The sequence below is a fragment of the Choloepus didactylus genome, chromosome 1 (genome assembly GCF_015220235.1).
Source record: "Choloepus didactylus isolate mChoDid1 chromosome 1, mChoDid1.pri, whole genome shotgun sequence".
Taxonomy (NCBI): Eukaryota; Metazoa; Chordata; class Mammalia; order Pilosa; family Megalonychidae; genus Choloepus; species Choloepus didactylus.
The window spans coordinates 189023063-189040094 of record NC_051307.1 but is presented as its reverse complement, the minus strand read 5'-3'; positions in this window follow the sequence as shown (position 1 = coordinate 189040094).

Below are 17032 nucleotides of genomic sequence, written 5' to 3'. Positions count from 1 at the left end.
GACGAAGACATTTTTCAGTCTACGAGTGACATACATGGTCTCCAGAAGAATGTTCAGAGCAGTTAGTTATTTCAGACTAGCGTCACTTCCTATAATCCAGAAATTAACTTGCATGGAGACCAGGGAGAGGAGGTGGGCTTCAGCTTTCCCTCCTTGGTTCCACCTCTTAACTGATTTTCTCTCAGTCACTAAGGCACTCTCCTCAAGAGATTCTCACTTTCCACACTCCTTTTAGGTACCTGAGTTTTTAAAACCCTTCTGTTTCCTCAGCCCACTTGCCTGCTGTCAATCATTCCATTCTGTTTAATTTGTTTTTTTTGTTTGTTTGTTTTGTTGGTTGGGACTTTGGAGGGCAAAGATTCATAAAGGTAGAGGAAGAGATGAAGAAAGTAATTTGCTGGTCTTTGGTCAAACATTGCAAGATTATCAGAGTTTTATGTTGTTAAGAGTGGCTTAGCAAAATTCCTGTATATCATTGTCACGTTTCAGAGCCCCTGTTTCTTCTCTAAATGTGATTTGAGGTGTCCCTTCTGTTAATCATGATTGGCACTTGCCTAGTCCTAAAACTTAGTTGTTTTGGGCTTAGGTTGGGAGTGTTCACTTTTGTGACTCAAACTTTCCTTTGATTAGGGGATATAATTTTATTCACAAACAAGCTTTGGTTGACAAAAATTAGGTCACAATTTGCATGTACCATTGGATGCCAGTAAATGGTATTAACAGATTCAGGATGTTGAAATCATAGCTTTTTTAAATTGATGTTTGAAGAAATGGGATCAAATTATTCTAGACTATTGTTACATTCATAGGGTCCCATATTAACATGTTTATTTGGATTGAAAAATGAAGTCAGTTTCTTGGGACAGAAACTTTCTTTGGTTTGATGTGAGGATTGGCATTGCCGTTAGGTTTTAAGAAGATCATTTACCATATATTTATCTGTTTGCTAAAAGTTTGATTATAACAAAAAAAAAAAAAACACATTTCCCCAAAAACATTTTCTTATCACAGTTGTATTAAAGTTAGCAACACTATGGTTTTCTTATCCCTTTATGAATGTATTAGGTTAAACATGGTGCCTGTAAATGAAAAAGTATGAGCTATAGCCAGGTATGATAGGTCTTGATAAATCCTCTTAGGTTTCAGAATTGCAAACATAGAATACATAGAATGACTTTATAATAAAACCTTTTTCAAAACACTGGTTTCCAAATTTTTTGCTTCCAGAAAAATTGAAGGAAGTCTGAGTCAAGTTGTCAGCAGGTAAGTCATTAGAAGTAGTTTTTTATTGTGGATCACTATATGATGTTTGGCATATAGCAAAGGAGTTCAAATAAATAACTTTGCTATAAAAATCTTTTCATTTCTACTTGTTTATATAAACAAGGTTTCTCAATGCTTTTATCTTTAAAAAAGAAAGTTAGTTAAATTAATGCTGAATCCTGCTTCATTTTTTATATTTATCCACAGATACAGGATCTAATTTTAAAATTCCATTCATTAAGAGATGCATTTCCAATAAAATTTATTTTTCATATTTAATACTTAACAAACTGTGGTATATTTTTGTTGTTTTTATATTTGTGTTCTAATAATAATTCTAATGGTAACTCAATCAGAAGGAAGTTTTTAAACATTAAATGATAGATTGATGTTCTCAATCTTCACTTGTTATCTTTGTAGTAATTCCCTCAAGGGAGTACATTTCTCCACTCCATTGATGTTGGGCTTGACCATGTGACTTGTCTTGACCAATGGAATCCTAAAAGAGATGGTGGAAGCAGAGGCTTTCAATATGCTTGCATGATTTGATCTGTTCTCTTGAACTTATGCCTTCCACTCTGGTAAAGAAATGTCCAGGAAGACCACTGAGCCAAGAATGAAGAAATAGGGTACAGATCTAAATCAACCCAAAGCCTGGAGCCAAGTGTAGCTGACTTGTTTCCTGAAGCAGAGCCACCTCCACTAATTCACAGACTCCTGAGTGATAAAACTAAATATTTGCTATTGTGGCCACTGAGATTCTGGGGTTGTTTATTATGCACCATTATTATAGAAAGACATGTCTAGTGAACTTAGAGATATGCACCAAATGAAATAAACAAATTAAAATTTCTAGATGCATACCTGTTTTGTGGTAGAGAATAATATTAGTGTGATCAATAAAAGGCTTTCAATAATAAAAGCATAAAATTACATTAGGATAAAACTCTTTGGAGAAAACAGAATGAAAATGTAAGTTCAAGAAAAAGAAGACATCAAAAGACTTGAAAAGAAATGAAACAGAATAAAGTTTCAGTGGCTAAGAGATTTCAAATGGAGTTGAAAGATCATTCTGTAGGTTATTCTTATGCATTATTTAGATATTTCTTTTTAGTTTCTGGTGTATTAGAATAGCTATAAGGTATACCTGAATCTGTTAAACTGTAATCCAGTAGACTTGATTCTTGATGATGATTGTATAACTATACAGCTTTTATTGTGGGACTGTGTGATTGCAAAAACCTTGTGACTGACATTCCCTTTATCCAGTGTATGGGCAGATGAGTGATAAAATAAACACAAAAAATATATAAACAATAGGGGAGGATAAGGGATATGGGATGTTTTGGGTGTTCTTTTTAATTTTTACTTTTTTCTTTATTTTGGAGTAATGGAAATGTTCTAAAATTGATTGTGGTGATGAATGCGCAACTGTATGATGATACTGTGAGCTGTTGATTGTATACTTTGGATGGTGTGCCAGTTTGGATGTATTATGTCCCCCAAAATGACATGTTCTTTGATGCAATCTTGTGGGGGCAGATGTATTAGTGTTGATTAGGTTGGAATCTGTTGATTGAAGGTTTCCATGGAGAAATGACCCAATCAGCTGTGAGTGAATGTTTGATTGGATTTTTTCCATGGGGATATGGACCCTGCTCATTCAGCTGGGGTCTTGATTTGATCACTGGAGTCCTGTATAAAAAGCTCACAAACAGAAGGACCTCAGAGCAGCTAAGAGTGACATTTTGGAGAGCAGCTAAAAGAGACATTTTGGAGATGGCCACTAGGAGCAGACTTTTGCTGAAATTTGGAGATGCTAGCCCAGAGTTTGCTGCGGAGAAGCTAAGAGAGGATAAACGCCCCAAGAGCAACATTTTGAAGAATGCACAGGAGCTTAGAGAGGAGCTGGGACACACCTGGGATCAGCAGACTCCAGCCATGTGCCTTCCCAGCTAATAGAGGTTTTCCAGACACCATTGGCCTTCCTTTGGTGAAGGTATACTCATATTGATGCCTTAATCTGGATGTTTTGTTTGCCTTCGGACTGTAACTTTGTAACCAAATAAACCCCCTTTATAAAAACCAAGCCATTTCTGGTATTTTGCATAACAGCAGCACTAGCAAACTGGCACAGATGGATTATATAATGTGTGAATCTATCTCAATAAAATTGCATCTAAGAAAAGATTCTTAAAGAAGAGCTTGTTCATGTATTTTTAAAAAATGAGCTGATGTTTGATGTCAAATCATCATGATACTTAGTTTCCATTGGAAACAATTAGTGATATAGTGGTTTGATTTTAAATACGTCAGTGCTCATTGGATGCTGAAAATTACATCTTTTGTAATTATTTTAACTTATGAACTAAAATGTGTGATTAAGTACATCATTTTCCAAAATTATCTTAGGGTGTATGTGAACAAGAACCTTGAAGGCCTCCACCACAGATAAATACAGCTGGAGGGTATCTGAAAGACTCTTTAGCCCAACTCCTTGTTCTACATATGAAGCAGGTCAGTGTGTTTGTGTTTGCTCCACTATCTCCCACCCAACTGACTATTTCATTTGTTAAGAAAGAGAGATAAATGAAACTTCAATTATCTGTATCCTTGCCCTATGATCTACTGATAGTACCAAAAAGGCAGTGTTTCATATGAAATTTGGCAAGAGTATAGGGGAAGGGCTTAATTTACCTAAGAAAGGAGACATTTCAGAATATTCTGTGACTGAAACCCATGTTCGATCTTATCAGTTCTCCCATTCTGGATATTGAACTTCGCGGACTCTATTTAGAAAACTCCCTAGGACTGAGAATCTTAAAGTGGGGAATGTGAGGCTGTGGGCTTTGTATGGCTAAGACCATGATCAACGTCCAGGAAATGCATGATTCCTCTCACTGGGATAGCAATTTCACGTGACCCAAAGCTTCTTAAATACTATATGCTAAATTAGGCCTGGACGTATTGTAGAATAGGAGGCAACATGGATAATAAAAATTTAAATATAACACATAAGGCTTCTAGGAAATTTTGAAATTATGGTAAGACCCAGCAGCTGTGGCTCCAGGACCCTTGGGTGTATGAGTTCACTGTTCTCTGCGACTAGGAGGTTTTCGTTTGAAATGTTTGAGGAGCCTGTGCTAAGAAATTCAGCTATTTAAGGTGGTCCTTGTTGCCATGCAGAGAGAAAGTATTCTAGGAATCTTTGATGCCTAAATTTCATATTATACAGAGGTTGTCCTTGCCTTCCTGTCCTGCTGCTGGGTATTTTCCTGAGGCCATTCTGGATGTGGTGTTTGAGAGGAGTTTGCAGTTTGCGGAACTTTTGGAGGGTTTTTCCCTGGCCAACATTCAAAGGGGATCTGTTTTTCACTGGGTTACAAGGAGGTCAATATCTCATTAACAGTGATGACAGATTGTAGAGACTCTAAGAGAGCCTCATGCCAAATGTTTAACAACCCAATATGTTTATGAAATCATTTAATCCATAATCATGGCATGTAATGAAAAGGGCTCGTGGCTTGGCATTGGCATTTGTAAGGCGGACGCCATGATATGTTTCTGTGAATTATAGATTCAGCAAACTGTGTAATTTATGAGTCATGAGAAAAAAGATTCATCTGGACACTTCTTGAAGCTCATTGAGGCAAAGGGCAACATCTTTAGTCAACCCAAATATAAAAACCGTGCTATTTGAGTTATTTTGCTGTTTTGTACAATGTCACGTTCCTCTGTTCTTTAGCATTCTCTGATGGATTTGGGAAGCAGAGGGGTAACACTCTTTTCATTGTGGGTGATTAAAAATGTTTTATTTTCCAAAGATGCTTTAGATGTGGTGCAGTTATTTTTTGTTACAATTCAGGTACAACAGAGAGGTGACTTTGAGGGTATTGCTTGTGTTGACCTTCAAAAATTACGAGTTACCTTTCATCAAGTAAATTAGGAGGCACAATAAGACTGTGGAAAGAACATTGGAATAATTTTTATGGGACACCGGGTTTTCCCCATCATTTTTCATAGTGGAATGCATCTCCTCCCTGTCCTCTGACCACACTGATCTCTGTTTCATTGGGTCATTAACTGTGCCCATGAGCCATTTATTCCTTTATGACCACTTTAGAAAGGCCCCATGTGTCAACCTCCACAGTCTCATATCTGTGTTGTATTTGGAACTGCAGATCAAATTTAATACATATTCAACAAATCTATGTCTACTATGAACTTTGGTATCTTCATCTGGAATGTGGTGATACTAAGATCTAATTCTTAGGGTGGTCATGCGGATTAGATGTGTCAGTATATAGGAAGCACCAGCACACTGCCTGAATCCTGAGCACAGTAGATGCTCACTCAAGATCAGTTTGCGTGGCCCATCTCCCCTACCCTCTGACTGTTTACACTAGAAGGCTTTCCCATGGTAAGGAAAGAGTCCTGGTGTGCAACTATATGCTCTCTCAGTTTTTATGGATGTAGGATGATGCCCAGATGTGAACTTGTAGGTTGCACATCAAAAGAACCAGGGAAATATTGGCTGCCTATCACTGTTGAATGGTTTACACACACCATCTTCTCTTCCTATTCCATAACCTTTAAAATCCACATTTTGAGGAAGAATTTTAGCTACTCTATTGCTTCATGTACATTGCTCTCTACAGTAGCATTTAAAAAAAAAAAACTTTGGATTTTGAAATAATTTCAAACTTACAGGACAGGTGCAGATATAATACATTTGCCATAGCATTTTATCTATACAATTCTGCTAGATTTTGTATTAGAGCTAAGATATGTGTGTTAAAAATACTTTCTGTGAACAGCCAGAATTTACAAGGACCTGCAGGCCTGGCACTTGAATACAATTTTAGTTTTTACACAACTGCCTCCTCCCCACTTTTTTTTTCTCTTTATCTATATTTGACATCTTTGAGTGGTAGGGCTGGGACTGGACACCTGAAGTTTACACTTAACAAACCTTGGGGTGACTTTGATATGCACAAGTACATTTCTTTCTGGCACAAGAAGATTGTCTCATGCTCATGACCTAGTCCTGGGATTTATAAAAATAGAAATATTAGGCCAATTATATTTTCCAGAAAGAGCCACTTCCCCTATTATCCTTAGGGAAATGCTTAATGAGGTATACAGATATGATGATGATAATGTTCATTTCAGCTGTGTGTAATGGAAAAAAAAGAAAATTATAAGCATCCGTAGTATTACTGAGATTTCAATCTCTTTGTAAACCAAGCAAAAAAATCCAGTTTGAATGCCAGTCTTGAAGAAAACTCTATGAAGCCACATCAGACCTGCCGACTCCTTTCAAGTGCAGCATCAGTCGTGGCCTCAAGGAAATTGTCAGTGGCAGAGCCAGAGGGGAAAGGGCCATATCTGTAAAATATAACATTTACTCCTGGCAACAGGGACCCTCTTAAACAGTAGAAAACCATAGAGCCACTTCTATCAGACATTCTTAGTAATAACTGAAAAGAGTAAACTCATACATCTGGTTGAGGGGATGTAATCTGGAATCACGCCGACATTTTCCACCCCAATTTCAAAATTCCCTAAAATCTTGTTTTTTCTTTTTAAAAATTAATATACATTCTGAATTTTACTCCACAAGAACTCACCTTATTTTAATATTTAAGAAGTTAGATGTTATCTCTACTAAGTACAATTGATGCATCCAAAAGCAACATGTGCTGTATTTATCCTGGGCTTTGAGGAGCTTAGGGCCTTCTGCTGTGGGACCGGTACCCCAGTTTAAAGCATGACATTGGGTGCAGTTTCTCCTTAACTATGCATATTCTCTGCCATCCTATCTTAGAAATAGCTGCTGTGATGATCCCTGAGGCAAAGGTAGCTACTCATGTGGTGGTAATGCTAGCTATGCAGCATGTTGGGGAGCAAAGGGGAGTCTCCAAGAGTTAGTGAAGAAGGAAGATGGTGTGAGTGCTCTCAGGACAGCTGAGACAACCTGGCACATAGGCAGTGGCCTGGGTCTCTAGTTTTTCTTCAGGTGAGTCTAATCTGCCATTAAACTTTTGTTGATTGCATTTTTCTTTTATTCTTTACTTCTATTTTGTTCCTTTTCAAAATTGGCTGTGTGACTTTTTATAGTTTTTAGGTCTTTTCTAAAACTTTAAAACTTGGCTTTGATGTCTTCGAGTCAGTGAGCCTAGCCTGATAATTACAATATATGAAATCTTTGAGAACCTGTTTGTGTGATCTGTTTCTGCTTTCTGCTGGTTCTTGGTCATGGTCATTCCTTGTGAGTCTAGTTTTCTTTAGTTATGTGCTGTACATTGCACCTTAAAATTTGTAGGAATAATTTGATTCTTAGAATGGTGGTTAGCTCCCTCAGGAGGAGGTTTCCTTTTTTTGTTTGTTTGCTATTATCTAGCAAATGGAACTGTCCTCTGGGACCACCTTAATCCAAGTTCAGATCTTGAGGTTCTTTGGAGCACCCAGATGATGTATAGCTGGGATGGAAGTCATTTTGTCTACTCTGACCCTAAAGTATAGTTATTTTGAATCCCAGCTTATATTAGGAGTCTCTGACTTATATCCCCACTTCTCAGTCTTTTTCTTTAGGATTGATAAATGACCTCTTGGCACAGTGGCTTTAAGTCCTGGGCTCACCTCTCTGATTTTCTTGTCTTCTCCTAAGTTTAGGTTTGGTAATGCCTCTTTTCTTTTTGCTCTTTGATGCTTTCAGGAAGATTAAAAAATATTTTTTGCCCAGATTTTTAGACATAGTTGGCAGGAGAGTTGGTCTCAGTGACTTAGATTGCCATTATAAGAAGCAGAAAGCCCATTCAAAAATTTTGAGCAGGAGATGACACAATTTGTTTTCATATTTTAAAATAACACATTGGCCTTTGGGTAGATGTTGGAAACAGGGCAAGAGTGGCCCCAGGGAGACCAGTAAGGAGGTTCTGCAGTTGACTAGTTGGGAGATGAGGGCAATTTGGATTAGGAGGATTGAGATAGAGATATGCAGAGAGATTTATTTGTAAGATCTTAGACTATAAATGAGTGATAAGGAAAAGGATGTCGAGGATGAAGAGGATAAGGAGTCAAGGCTGGCTTCCAGAATTTGGCTTGAGTAACTCAGTGGAGATTGTGCCATTTACCAAGAAAGGGGAGGCTGGCCATTTGCATGCTTGCCTTTACATGCTTTCCCCACCCTACCTGTGCTCTGCTCACCCTCACAAGATGCTTTCTTTCTCAGGCTTCTTTGTCAACTAGCTTTTGGTAGTTCGGACCAATGGAGGCAATGACAGAAGTCTGATTAGCAGGAGGAAGGGAAAAGCTAGGGGCATTTTTTCTCTCTCCATCTGCTTCAGGTAACTCCAGTAAGGGTTTTGTCTCTTTTGTGACTCTAGCTTCTGCCAGCCATTTCCTCCCTTCATGGGCCCAGCTCTCGGTAAATGGTATTGGCTTCTGGAACCTGATAATTTCACCGCTGCCCCTTTCCTTCTAGTCCTGCTGGTGATGATGACTTCCTGCTGTGGCTATCAGTGGGTTGCCCCACCCTTTCCTGCTTGGCCTATCATCTCTTCCATCACTGTGTTTTGAAAGACCTAGAGTGATTTCTGTTTTCCTGCCTAGATTCTAAGGGATACAACTAGGTTAAGACAAGGTTAGTTGAAGGAAGGGGAAAATAAAAAGTTTCTTGAAATTTGAGGTATTTTGTAGATACCAAAATGGAGGTGTCAAGAAGGTGGCTGGACATGAACCCAAACTCAGGCAAGAGGTGAAGGGATACAAATTTGGGACTCATTAGTATTTAGGTGCCATGTAAACCTAGGGAGAGAATGTGGAATGAGAAGAGGAAGAATCTAGGATTGCCTTGGGTAATTCTGACATTGAAAATTCAAGTGGAGGAAGAGAAATCTACAAAAGGAAATTTGAAGAGATTAGCCAGGGAAGTAGGAAGAAAATCAACCAAGTGTGGGGTTGCTGAAAAGAAGAGGAATTTAAGAAGCAGGAGAGGATTTTTCAAAGTATTATGAGAAGTTGAGTAATATGAGAAGAGAAACATATCCACCGAATTTATCAGCAAAGAGATCTCTGATGTCCTGGGCAAGAGCAACCTTATGGGAGGGAGGTGGATTGAAGGGAGTTGAAGGAAAACAAAGCCAACCCCTTTGTGAATGCTTGCTACAAAGGGACATAGAGATTTTACCTCTCTGACTGCCAGTTATTTCTCCAGCTTGGCACTTGATCCCTTTGGACTTGTGACAGTCATAAAGTTGAAAAGGATTCATTACTGCTGGAAAAGAACTAGAGGATGCCCATCTTTGGCTGTGAGAGGTCTCTAGGGCTAAAAACAGGGCCAAAGCATGTGAGGTTCTCAGTTCAGAAACTGAATTTCTTGACTTTATCTTCAATAACAGAAATAGCTGATATGTGAGACAACTTGGGTTTTCGTGGCAGTATTTGGATAGCAATGTTACAGCCTAGAATAGGTAAGTGTGCTGACAGGTGTCTTTGACCTTAGAATACTCTCTCAGCTTGGCCACTAAGATGCAAGTGTGAGAACATTGTACTTCCCACACTTTAAGCCAACTCCCCCACACTTTTAGCTTTTGTTTAGAAAAGTGTTTCTCAACCTCTTACTCATTATCGTTCCCTTAAGGAGACTTTTAGACATTTTTCCTAATTGCTCCTCTCCCTCCCCTTATGCTTTATATGTAAATTAAATAATTTTTTTTTGCTCCTTGTTTTATTTTCTCAGCTGCCTAAACAAACACCATACAATGGGTTGGCAACCCCAGAACACCATGGTCTCAAGGAAGACAGCATTGTCTTGCTGATGCCTCAATTTTGGATGACTTCTAACTTCAGAACTATGAGCCCATAAATTCCTGCTGTTTCAGCTAACTCACTATATGGTATTTATTTTAGAAGCTGAGCAACTGTAACAGTTTTTGGTACCAAAAAGTGGGCTGCTGCTATGACAAATACCTAAAAATGTGGAAATGGCCTTGGGATTGGAAAATGGGTTAAGGCTGGAAGAACTGTGGTGTGCTTGATAGAAAATGCCTAGATTGCATTGAAGAGACTTTTGGTAGAAATACGGATATTAAGGGTACTTCTGATGAGGCCTTAGAAGGAAATGATGAATATGCTATTGGAAACTGGAAGAAAGGCAATCCTTGTTATACAGAAGTGGAGAACTTGGTTAAATTGTGTTCTTATGTTGAATTGAAGGTAGAACTTGTAAGCGATAAACTTGGAGACTTAGCTGAGATTTCCAAACTAAGTGTAGAAGGTAAAGCCTGACCTCGCCTTGAAGGGTATAGTAAAATGTGAGAGGAAAGAATAAGCTGAGAACTGAACTCATAAGCACAAAGAAACCAGTGATTGATGGTTTGGAAAATTCTGAACCTACCCAGATAGTGCGCTCTGAGACTAGGGCCGTAAGTGTATCTATCAGGGACCTCCCTGAGCTCTCAGGAAGTGAGTCCCCAGAGCACGGAACTCCACGTGAGGATTTCACTGAGTGACCCTTTGCTAAAGAGGGTGTGGGTGAACCTGGATCCAGTCAGACATCTCAGTGGAAGTCAGGATTGGAGGTGTAGAAAGCCAGGTAGTATCTGTGGCATTTCCTTCTGTCTGATGGTTTGGACTTGTGGGAAGCTGGCAAAGATTTTGTGAAGTTTATATGAGGAGAACCACTGCCAGCTTGGACTAAAAGGGGCAGAGAAGGGATGAACTGAAGGAAGAATAACTTCAAGGGCAGAACCATGGAAGCCGAGGTCAGGCTGAAGAGATCTCCTCAGGCCAAGAGAAAGGTCCCACACATATGGGTGGAAAAAGCAGGTATGTCCTTGCGTTTGGAGGGGGCAGGCCATCTGTCTCAGAGGTTCGAGGGGCAGGCCTCATCCCTTATTTTTTAGGGAGAATGCTGCCACCCCAATGCATGGAGATGGTGAGACCTGTGCCCTGGCATTTGTGGAGAGACCGGCTGCCATCCTGATGCTTGGAGAGGGTGAATTTCGCCCTGCTCTTTGAGGAGAGCATGACCACTGCAAAAACAATTGGGAAGGGTGGGGCTGCCACTCCATCTGGCCCAGAGGACAGAACATTGATCTATGGATGAGTCTCAGAACTTGAAAACTAATGGAGTTTTCCCTGATGGGTTTTGGAAATATATGGGAGCTGTGATCCCTGTTTTCCTTCCAGTTTCTCCCTTCTGGAATGGGAATGTTTATCCTTTGTCTTCCTATCATTGTATATTGGAAACAGATAACTTGTGTTCTAGGCTTCACGGGTTCATATAGATAGAGAGGATTTGTGCACTGGGACAGACCACACCCATAACTGATTTTGATACTACTTTGTTCTTAGCATTGCTACTGAAATGACTTAAGGCTTTTGCGATGTTGCAATGGAATGAATGTATTTTGCATGTGGGGAGAACATGTCTTTTTGGAGTTCAGAGGGGCAAATGTGATGGATTGAGTTGTATACCCCAGTTTGGCCATGTCCTTGGTTAGTTCAGTTCTGGTGGGTGTGGACCCATTGTAAATAGGATCTCTACTTAATCAGGTTGGACTTTAATCTGGTCCTTTCTAGGCAGAGAAAGTCAGATGAAGGGAGAAGTTGGAAGAGGCCACCATGTGACAGAAAGCCAAGGACCTAGGATCGCAGGCAGCCAGCCCCAGAACACCACAGTGTTTTGGGAGAAAGCATTGCCCTTGCTGAAACCTTGATTTTTGGACTTCCTCCAGCCTCAAAATGATGAACCAATAAATTCCCATTGTTTGAGCCAACCCATTGCATGGTATTTGTTTTAGCACCAGGAAACTAAAGCACTCTGCAAAAACCAATCCTTGCTTGTGAAGTATAGCATAGTTTGGCATAATAATTTTTTATCATCTATGGCAGAGATCAGCAAACATTTTCTGTAAAGGGTCAGATAGCAAGTATTTTAGGCTTTCTGGGTCCCATATAGTCTGTCACTTTTCCCTCTCCCTCTCCTTCCCCTCCCCCTCCCCCTTCCCCTCCCCCCCTCCCTTTCCCAAGTGTGTAGAGGGAGTGGTTTGGAGACTAGGGTCTGATAGACTTGAACTTGTATCTGCACTGACCTTCGTCTAGCAATATGATCTTGGACAAGTCATTTAACCCTTTTGAGCTTTGGTGTCTTTAACTGGCAAGGTAGATAATAATAAAATTGTCATTCAGGATTGCTGGGAGGATTTCTATGTACTAATACAAGGTACCTGGGTTAGCAACTCTGTAGTTTTCATGCCCTTTTTCTTTCCTTTGCTTTTGACGTGACTGAACTGAAGACATTCTTAAGGGTATTGTTGTAAATTATGTCAGAAAAGCCAATATGTGCCTATTTCAGAAAACAATTGGTAACAAACTGTTTCTATAACCAGGGCACTAATGAAATTCAGGAAGTGTTTACAAAGCACCTAGTGGAAAATAGCCACCTAGTATGTCTGCTATGGGAAGTCTCAGGGGCACCTGGGAGTTCTCATTTTTAAAAGTATCCCAGATGATTCTGATGCAGTTTTTACACAGACCACCCTTCAAGAAACACTGCCTTACTATTATTTGGAAAGAATTGGCTGAGATTCCAAGATCTCAGAAACACATAGTTATTCTAACAGGCTTTCTGAGATTTCAGCAGCAAGAAAAAAATGCCAGAACTAGGTTTAGGGGGTCTAACTCGGAAATCTAACTGGACCCCTTACTGGGTGACTGGTAAAGACCAGCTTAAACATATTCCAAAAGGAAACCCATTCTAGCTTGATCCAGGTCTAGGTTGACATTCTAGGGTGCTCCATCTGGCGAGTGGGTCTAGTGGATAAAGCTGGCCCAAACATCATTTTGGGTAGTCTGTCTGGTTTGGGCAAGTTCTTAGACAGATGGGGATTCAGGAAATGGGACTGAAGTTAGGAAGACCTACCTAACCTGGAGAGTTCCTCCATATTCCATCTGGAACCATCGGTTTGGGGGATTCACCCTTAGAGATTCTGATCTCCTGGATTAGGATGAGAGCTGGGAATCTGCGTTTTAAGGCATCACCCTTTCCTTCCCCTTTCTCTTTCCTTGTCCTCTCTGGCACATGCCTTGAGAAACACTGCCCTGGCAGATAGGAAGAGAGATGCCTGGAGTGGTGTTTTCACCTTTTGGTGCTTGCAGTGCCTGAACAAATGCTCAAACTTTTGGCAGCACGCTGTGATGGATGCTAGGACTCAGCCTGACACTGGCAAGACAGCAATCACTCCAGCAAAATTCCTACCACTGTACAACAATGTCTCAAGGGATTTTAAAAGAATCTCATCCCCCACTGGTCTCTGGTTTGCCCCTCAGAATCTTGCATTACTTAGGGGGAAATTTCTCGCATCCTTCCTTTCAGTCTTGTTTGACTTTATGCTGTGCTTCCTACCTCTTATTCCCAGAAAATTGTGTTGCCCCTGTACATTGAGTCACATATGTTTTAGCAATTCAGAGTATTATCTGATAGACAGAAACATAACAGTATGTATCTTCTGTTGTGGCAAGAGTAATTCTTGCACAGCAATCAACAGTTAAGGACATACTTGCCAGGTAGCTGATTTCTGAGGCACATGGGTTGAGAGCCTTTGGCATGGAAAGATGGGGAAGGGGGAGATCTATAGAGTGCCAAAGTGGGAGTTGAACCTCACAGAGACAGATGGGCACCATCCAATGCTAGTAAAAGAGCAAAATGTTTCTATAAATGCCATTTTCACATAATTCAGTGGTTGTGAACAATTCCCCAGCCAAGTAAAGGTCTCAGTTTCTTGCTTTGCTGATGTTGTGTCATGTAGGAATATATGTCTCACATATGCACTGGCTCATTTAGCAGTTGGGTTGTTACAACAATGCTATAACTACCAGCCAGTGGGGCTGGCTTCAGTAGTTAGAGGATAACTTGAAATGAGTCATTCGAACTCACTTCTTCTCCTCTGGAGGACTGCAGTTTATCCCTGTGTTTCTCTATCTTTTGTTTGCTGTTGAATGCACAATGTGTTCTTGTTAATTGGGTATGTCTGACTGAAACGCTGTTTTCTGCTGTCGTTATGAATGTAAAATGCCAACTATTATTTAATTTCAAACAAAAGTACACTCCTTACAAATGAATGTGAAGCAAATGTATGAAAGTGGAATACTTTTAAAACTGTTGAAAGACAAATTGGAGTTGTTTGCAGATTACAGCATTTTATTTGGGACATCAGAAGTTTTGCTGCAGCAAGGAAGCTGGATCATTTGCAAAAATGGAAGCAGGTTTGAGCTTTGAGGATAGCAAGGGATTTTTGTAGACATAAAAAGGAAGTTAGCTTGAATCCTATTGATTGGATGGGGGTTTGCCTGTCCTATGGGCCAGGTTTAGGGCAGGTGGGCTTTATTTTTTATTGGGCCAAAGGTAACTAACAAGAGGCTTGATTGGCTCTCTGGGTTAGCCACCTTGTTGGGGATTTCAAATATCAAGAGATTTCAAGAGGAAACTCAAGAGGAAGTTCAAAGAGGAAGTAGGACATTTTTTTTTTCTTTTGGTGGTTTTGTGTGTGTGTGTGTTTTGGCTCCAAGGGGTTCCCAGAGCTTTCTCTATATAATTTTATTGAAACTAAAGACATAAATGTCTGTCGTTATTTTTCCATCAACACAGTTTTAGAGGCATAAAACATTTTCATGCATTGCCTCAAAGATGCTAAATTTTCATTGGCCTTTGGGTGAATCTCCAGTATTTAAAAGAGGCTATTCCTGTTTGTTTACCTTGAGCATTTGCAGAATGAAGTAGTGACAGGTCAACTTTTTTGGTCCTGTAGGCCAGTGTTACTCAAGTGGGGTCCAAGAACATGCCAGTAGGCAACTGTTTGTTACTGGTCCATGAGGAGATGAGTACAGAAATGGAGAGGACACATTTCGAACTACAAATAGCAATTTGAATTGCTGCCTCATCCAAGCAATGATCAGTGGCTCTGTCCAAGTGAATGGAGTATAGATGCATTCTGCTGACGAACTTGCATGGTGAACCACATATGGCATCAGCTGCAAACTATTCATGTGCAGTAGGGCCACACTAAGAGTAAAATGAATGTCTCAAGCTTGCTGAACTTGCTTTAAACTTTCTTCTTCCATTTCTGCCAACATCCCACCATGGGATTGGTTTCTGCTGTGAATTATTAAAACAAAACATAGAAATCATTTAGCTATACATTATTCCATGTGAATAGTGTTGTCACTCCAGCCAAGATAGTAAGCTCATTTGTTATATAGAAGCTTTGAATGCTGATGTATCTGGTGTTTGCTCGAAGTGTGATCATAGGTATTTAATGAGGGGAACAGTTAACAAATAATTTTAGTTTAGTTATGAGTGTGGAATGACAAAAAGTTATGACTGTAATAGCGATGGTTGCTATGCACCTTTCAAAGAAGAACCAGCACAGATTTTGTTCTTTTCCCCCATCATATTTGTTCTGATTATTTTTATTGATGTATTGGCATATTCATGGTATGTAATTTTGTATCTGTTGAAAGCAGTAAAATTTTTGGACTTGTATTTTGTTTGCTTCTGTTTTTAGTTTCATTTTTCTAGTAATTCACTTTTATTATATTTTATGAAATTTTATAAAATTATTTATAGAAGGCAGAGTCATCTTAAAAGTGCCACATCCAATCCCTGACTGTTTTTCTCAGAATGGACCATAAGGTCGCTTTTGAACTCTAGAAGAGAACAGAGTACTGGATGGTGAGCAGTGAGACATTGTCTCAAACCATATTCTTTTCAGTTTTAGTTTTGTGACTGTGGATGTGGCTAAATGCCCATCATGATGGGCTATTGGCAAGTTGATTACCAAGTAATAGATAAGAATGCACATGGACAATGTAAAATATTTATTAATGTCATTGGTCCATTTTCCTTGGCCATCTCAATGACTGAATCAAATAAACATTGAGGCCAGTAAGTCAGGAGCCAGCTCACAACAGGGATGGAGCGGGGCTGGGGATTTGGGGGATGGCTAGAGGACCAAGGATGAAGCATATGGGTGAGGACTGGGGTGCCCACTGCTGCCTCCTTGTAGGTCGATGGGCCAGATACTGGAGCAGAACCAGGGAGGGGGAGCAGGGGACAAAAACCTGATCTAGTGATACCTTCCATATTTTAATTCTGCAAATAGTCTTGGAAGGAGCTCAAGCTTCAAAATGGTTAAAAACAAGTACATACGTATCACAGCATGCACATTATCCATTGAATGGAACACCTGGGGGTTAGCTGTCTTCTCTATGGAATTGAAATAAAGGTTTTCTGGCAAGGTGCTTATACCAAGTGCAGTCAGAGCTTAAAATAGCACATGGTACTGTAGGGAGCAGGAGGAGGGGTTGTATTGAAGTTTGTTTGTCTTTGAATTCTTGTTAGGGCCTCAGTAAAACACAAGGAGGGAACGTTTTTGCAAAATCCAGGAAGTTACAAAGTATTTTTATTCCAGAACAGTTCAGCTAGTGCTAAAATGTCAACTAAATCAACAGATGGTTAGCTGATTTTCTGTGCAAATGCAATGATATAGCTTCAAAATTAAAAAGACTGACAAATCCTATATACATCTATTCCGTTTCTTCATTTAGAGATATGGGATTGTTTTTTTCACGTCAATTTTACAGACATTTTTCTAGCCCCTCATTATATGCTTGGCAGTGAAGTAGCCTTGGGGTTGGGGTACCTGGCATAATTTTCTACAGTTCCTGTGTGTCCATCTGGATTATTATCTCAGCCTTTCATCCA